Raw genomic sequence first — 7,381 nt, 5'->3', positions numbered from 1 at the left:
GTCTTCTATGTCACTCGGAAGACCTCCAATTCACATTTGGACACGTGTAATGTGACCCCACGTAATAATTAAAATAATGGGATCTCTTATAATATATGTATATATGGAAGGTCTTCCATTTGATATGGAGAAACGGGTGCTTCTAATAATTTATCTAAATTTAGACCAAAAGAAATAATATCTATATAGTATTCGAACCAGCTGTTACATGTATATTTTAGGATGACAATAAGAGTTGACTTTAGCAATGATATAAAAGTTAATTTTGAAGGACAATTTAATTTTTGAAAAAATAAATTGTGATTTTTTTTATGATAATTTGCGATCAATATTAAAGTATCTCAAAGTAATTGATAAATAGTATTAAATATGAGTCACATGAATATGTGGGTTGCTATAAACTTTGGCACTTCCAATGAATTTTCACATTAAACATGCGTATAGCCATATTAGAATTTCCAAATATAAAATTGTTTAGCTGGCGTTTGCACTGTGTTTCTCAAACTCTATATAATTTGTACTTTTAAGAAAGAGAGGATGTGCAAAAATATAGTAACATTTGCGGATAGAAGTAACATTGACAATTTTACTTTTAATGTTAGTAAGTTGGATCAATGTTAAATATTATTATAAAACACAGATATTTTGATCTTTATTCTGTACCAATTGTACGTAAATTGATTCTAAAAAAATTCATATTTTTGTGATTTAATAATAGAATTGAAGGTTAATATTTTTAAATTCAATGTTGGTAAGTTGGATCAATGTTAAATATTATTATAAAACACATATATTTTGATCTTTATTCTGCACCAATTGTACGTAAATTGATTCTAAAAAAATTCATATTTTTTGTCATTTAATAATAGAATTGAAGGTTAATATTTTTAAATTCTGAAATATTTGAATTTTTTGTCCAACTCGTTCAAAATACAGTTTATTTTTTTAAAATTTAATTTTTCACATTTAATCACATGTTTGTGATCAGTTATTAATGAGTGATAAAATGATGCACATGTAAAGTACAGATGACAAGATTCATGATCGAGAAGGCAATTTGATTAATAATTTCTCCAATTGACTCAACTTGTCAATGTTAGCGGTAAAATTGCTATTGGCTGCCGATGTTAAAGGTAAAATTATACCATTTTAGACGTTATGGATAAAATTACTCCTGAGTATAAATATTGGGGTATTTTTGCACCTTATCCCTTTTAGAAAAAATAAGTTCACAGAAAAATGAATATTAAATTATTATTTTAAATAAAAAACATTTTTAACTTTCCATTTAATTTTAAAAATAGTCTTAATTTTTAATTTAATTTTAAAAATAGATCTAATTTTCCATTTTTATTGTATACTAGAAAAATACCCTTGCTTCGCTTTAGGAAAAAAACAACTTCACAAATTTTATATCTAAACTAAAATACAAAAGAAGTAAATATACACTTTTTCTAAGTTATTTAATCAATAAAATCGATAAAGTTAACTTGTTTATTCCAAATGAAATGATGGATCATACTATATAATAGAAGTACTTTAATTTTTATTAGAATATTTTTCAATAAATTATTTTTTTATCAATCAAATAACGTGTAACTTCATTTTTCTAATAGTACAAATTTACTATTTCGTAATTTTAATTTAAATATGTTCAAATATATGAGTCCTAAAACCAGAGCAAAATAAGATTTTAACTTCTATTTTTTTCTCATAAAAATCAAACGCCCCTATTTTAACTGAAAACCGATTCGATTTCTAAAGACCTCTATTTTTTTTTGGGAGAGAACGTTTTCTCCACGAAGCCTACTTTAACCAAATCAATGTCAAAGTTAAAAATTTGCTCTATCAAAATCGATACTTATTTTTTCAGCACAATTTGAATTAGGGTGCCTTCTATGCTTACTTTGTTTTTAACAAAGTAAGCCTTATTTGGTTATTTTCACCATTGGATGATTGAGCATAAAATTCATCCAATGATGAAAACACACAAAGTAAGACTTACTTTGTTAAAAACAAAGTAAACACAGCTTTTACCTTTGAATTATGAATTTCTATTTCTCTCATAACAATACAACAAAATAAAAATAAAAACATACCAAAATAAAAACAAATCAAAATAACATTTATTACTTTGCTTAGATTTTCAGGATGCGAATGATGTGGAAAGTAAGGGAATAATAAGGAAGAAGGATGTAGGCCATAGAAATCAGGAAAGTAATTAAGGGAAGAAGCCAAACGGTGACGTTTTGCTGCTAGTTATATGTGCAGCACCAAATTTGTTAAAAAGTTAGAATAACAAGGTTATAAGTGAACAAACTTTTTAGGGTAAATTTGGAAGAAATTGGAAAAAAATTGGAATTGGCACTATTCATGCTTTCTACTTTTATAAGTATATATAATCGGATAATCTAACCTGAGCCATGAGGCACAGGTTTATTTTAATAATTAATTACTTTTGTGTTGGCGGTAAGTAATTTATTACTTCTTTTTGGCTGGTAAATTACATTCATGGCCACTGAACTTTATTCATTTTTACACTATGACCTCTCAACTTCATTTCTTCCCGGTATGGCTAAACTTCACACTTTTTAATATCGTTGGCCACTCAATTTTAACTAACTTCTCAAAATGACGTTAACGATCGTTAACGATCTCAAAATGAAAATATTCAAGAATTAAAGTTGTTCAGAACGACATTTACCATGAAACCATATTTTTCATTTTCGAAAATCACATTTTTTGGAGCTTTCTCTCTCTAAAAATCCACTTTCTCTCTCCTAACCAAACAACACCTAAATAACCTCAAAACGAAAATTTTTAAGAATTAAAGTTCCTTAGAATATCATTAAGACTTATGGATTTTTTATTTTTCTTCAATGGTCATTTTGAGGCGTTAAGTAGCCACCAATATTAAAAAGTGTAAAGTTCAATGACCATACATGAAAGAAATGAAGTTGAGTGATCATAATGTGAAAATGGATAAATGATATTCACATTATGATCCATTGAATATTTTCATTTTGAGGTCGTTAACGATCGTTAACGGTCGTTCTGAACAACTTTAATTCTTGAATATTTTCATTTTGAGGTCGTTGACGATCATTTTGAGATGTTAGTTAAAATTGAGTGGCCAATAATGTTAAAAAGTGTGAAGTTCAATAGTCATACCGGAAAAAAATGAAATTAAGTGGTCGTAATGTGAAAATGAATAAAGTTCAGTGGCCATGGGTGTAATTTACCAGCCAAAAAGAAATAATAAATTACTTACCGCGAACACAAAAGTAATTAATGATTAAAATAAACCAGTGCCTCATGGCACAGGTTAGATTATCCGATATATAATTTACCAAATATTTATCAATTTTTCCTCATACTAAATTCTATTCAGAGTAATGTCAAACAGTTTCAGAATTGTTTTCCCACATATACCAAATCTTACTCTTTTTTTTTTTTTTTATATATAGAGAGGGGAAAGGATATCTCCAATCCAGGACCAAAGCCCAATCAAAGCCTCAAGGTTACAGAATGACTCACGGCTTTAAAACATGTCTGTATATCTTATTAATAACCTCAATCACTTCCTTTCCACTTTCGGTGTGGGATTCAGTTCATTCCTACCTCATCGTCATCCCTTTGGGCCGCTCCTTGCTCAGACCTTCTACCCCGGCGCCACCCACTCCGGACCGGATCGTTACAGGCCCACCAGCTTCCGTCTGGTTCGTCTCTGAACCACACATCGTACGTGGAGAGTCGGCTCTAATACCAATTGTAACACTCTGGGCCAATACCATGTAGATATTGTCCGCTTTGGTCCAATTCCAACACATTGGGCCTCACGGCTTTAAAATGCGTCTGCATGTATTGGATTCTCATCTTACTAATAAACCTCAATCACTCCCTCTCCACTTCCGATGTGGGATTCAGTTCATTCCTGCCCCCATCGTCATTCCTTTTGACTGCTCCTTACTTAGGCCTCCTACCCCGGCGCCACCCACTCCGGACCGGATCATTACATCAAATCTTGATCATTTTCGTTTATTAAAATAAATATGTGTTACACACACTTCAAATTCATTTATTAAAATAAATATGTGTTATACACGCTTCAAATTAAGAAACGTACGGAAATATATTAAAAGGTTATAATAATACATTATTGTTGTAATTTAAATATATTAGTGATTATAATAAAGATTATTATTGTACTCTGACTATTAAGTCAAACAGTTGATTAAAATGGATGCTTAACAATATCAAAGAGTTCCCCCTTAAATTTCAATCTATTTTTCTTTTGGGTAAATTTCAAAAACAACCCCTGTGGTTTCATGTTGTTCACAAAAAACCCCTATGGTTTGTTTTTACCAAAAAAAGGACCGTGTTATACGCCGTTACACGAAATAAGGAAAATGATTTAACAGTGTTAAATCTGATGACGTGGCAAGGGGCAAAATTGTCCGAATTAAAATAAAAAAAATAAAAATAACAAAAAAGAAAAAAGAAAATTAAAATCATTAAAAAAAAACCCAAATCTTCTTCTGGGCCTTCTTCTTCTTCGCCTCCTTCTTTATCGTCGACCGCCAGCAACGAACTCAAGGCCTTCTTCGCTCGTTTCACTTGGTCATCTCCGATCGGTTGTTGCTCCAGAGCGGCGACGACGATTTCAGCGAATTTCAAGCACTGGCGGACGGAATCAACGCCGCTGGAAATTTTCGATTCCAGATTTCTGGAATCGAAAAAAAAAAAGAAAGAAAAAAAGATTGAAGCTTCCTTACCAGAAAACCCAAATATTCCTCTTCCATCTCAAACAAACCATCTCTCAAAAAATATTGAAGCTTCCTTATCAGAAAACCCAAATATTTACAATTTTGCTGAAATCTGCAGAGCTACAAACAATTTCCCATCCAATCCTTTCTCTTTTTCCTCTTCATCCTCCTCTTGGCGCTGTCAAATTCGTCAGAAAGAAGTCATTCTCTTCCGTGGGAAATTCCACCACCGTGAACTAGTCGAACTGCCGGAGCTTCAGCAGCCGCTGTCCACCATCTGCAGAAGTCATCATAGCAGCTTGATCAAGCTTCTAGGTGCCGCAATTTCAGGAAATTATATTTATCTCGTGTATGATTAGCTAATCGTCTAAGAAATCGACAAAACCGTTCATAAAGTCTCCGCCAATCTTCCATTGTTAAAAGTAAATGCATCGTTCACCATCGAGAGGGGAGATCTGAAATTAAGGAGAAGGCACGCAGAGAAGATGAGTGAGCAATACGGTGCGTTAAGGGAGAAGCATTTGATGGCAGCCGGAAACGGGAAAGGATAGCTGCTGGAGACGCCGTACGGTGGAGGAGACGTCGTCCAGAAGAAGAAGAAGAATTTAATTTTCTTTTTGTTTTTTTGTTATTTATTTTAATTTTCTTTTTTCTTTTTTGTTATTTTTATTTTTTTATTTTAATTCGGACAATTTTGCCCCTTGCCACGTCATCAGATTTAACATTGTTAAGTCATTTTCCTTATTTCGTGTAGCGGCGTATAACACGGTCCTTTTTTTTGGTAAAAACAAACCACAGGGTTTTTTTGTGAACAACATGAAACCACAGGTGTTGTTTTTGGAATTTGCCCTTTTCTTTTTTAGTGAATCCTTTCCTAAAAAAAAAAAAAAAAAAAAAGTCTCAAAAGGATTATATCACAATATTAACTTTCACCCCAACATTATAAATATTATAATTTTATTTGATAAATTAAACAAATTAGACATCATTAAAAATGTATATATATAATGAAAATAATATAATTCAAGATTAAAGAGAATTTCATTAATAATATTTAAAATTGGTCTAATTTTCCATTGTAAAATTACATTATTTATAACATCAATACTCCTTTTAGGATTAATTCCAAAAAAAAAAATCATGTGCTTACACTTATTTACAGATGAATAACTGTGGTTTTTTAAAAAAAAAAAAAACAAACAAACAAACTATGGTTGTCACCATCAGAAATAATGACATGGCAAATGGAGTTCTTATGTTAAGGACTCGGTCTTCCATTTCACTCAGAGAACCCTCAATTCACATTTGGACACGTATATTGTGACTCCCTGTAATAATTAAAATAGTGGGACTCTTATAATATGTATGGATCTATATTACACGTGTCAAAAGATACATGGAAGGTCCTCTATTTGGCATGAAAAACCGGATGTTTCTAATAATTTACCTGCAAATGACCTTAAAAAGAGATTCAAGCACAATGGTCCCTTCCTTTTCAGCTTTATCTTATCTAAATTTATTTTTAACCTTTTTTACTTTTCAAAAGTCATAAGTATATTTCTTTTAGATAAATTTTAAATAAAATCCATGTGATTTCACTAATTTTCAGATAAAGGACTGTGGTTTACTTTTTATCAAAAAGAGGATTAAGGTTTCGCACTTGGATTAATACTATTAAAACCATTTTTAACGTCCTGAAAATGAAAATTTTCAAGAATTAAAGTTATTCAATGTCATATTTTTTATGGAACTACATTTTTTATTTTTGAAAATCATCTTTTTTGGAACTCTCTCTCTAAACATTAACTTTCTCTCTCTTTACCAAACATCATCTAAATAATCTTAAAATAAAAAAGTTGAAGAATTAAAATTGCTTAGAATATTAGTAGTTCTTAAAATATGTCATTTTTGAAGTCGTCAAGGGTAATTTTAATAGTATCAATTGAAAAAATCCTTATTTTGCTAAAGTTAAAAATCTCAGTCCTTACTTTGAAAAAAAAGTAAATCTGACAATTAGTGAAACCACAAAAATTTTATTTGAAATTTACCCTAAAAAAATATATGTTTTGACAAAGGACTAAAAAATATATTTATTTTTTTAGTTTAAATAGTTTGAAGCATTAAACTTTGACATCATTTATGCTTTATAATGACTAATAGATGTTACTTAGGAATAATGGTGAATGTGACATTTTTAGTAAAGTGCAAATTTGACCCTAACATATAAATTTGTCTAAATTTAACTTTAACATTTCCAAGCAAGATCGCCCTTAGCCTAAGTTACCGAAAATTTGAAAATACTGATTTGATTGATATTTTACAGTCACATCAGAACTTCAAGCCATCAATTACGTCTAAAATATTTAACGTGTCACAAATACAGTTACAAAAATCTATCAAAATGTGAACTAAGTCTACCACATACAAGTTGATTACAAAAAAAAAAAAAAATGCCAAAATGTTTACTAATATAATAACAAATACCACAAAAAATACGTTATCGAAAAGTTTGATATAACAGTTAACAATGAAACCAATCTTTTCAATTTTTCAGTAATATAGGACTAAATTGATCCTCCTTCGAAACGTTAGAATTAAATTTACATCATTTCATA

The sequence above is a fragment of the Euphorbia lathyris genome, chromosome 8 (genome assembly GCF_963576675.1).
Source record: "Euphorbia lathyris chromosome 8, ddEupLath1.1, whole genome shotgun sequence".
NCBI classification, from domain to species: Eukaryota; Viridiplantae; Streptophyta; class Magnoliopsida; order Malpighiales; family Euphorbiaceae; genus Euphorbia; species Euphorbia lathyris.
This window is presented reverse-complemented; position numbering follows the sequence as displayed.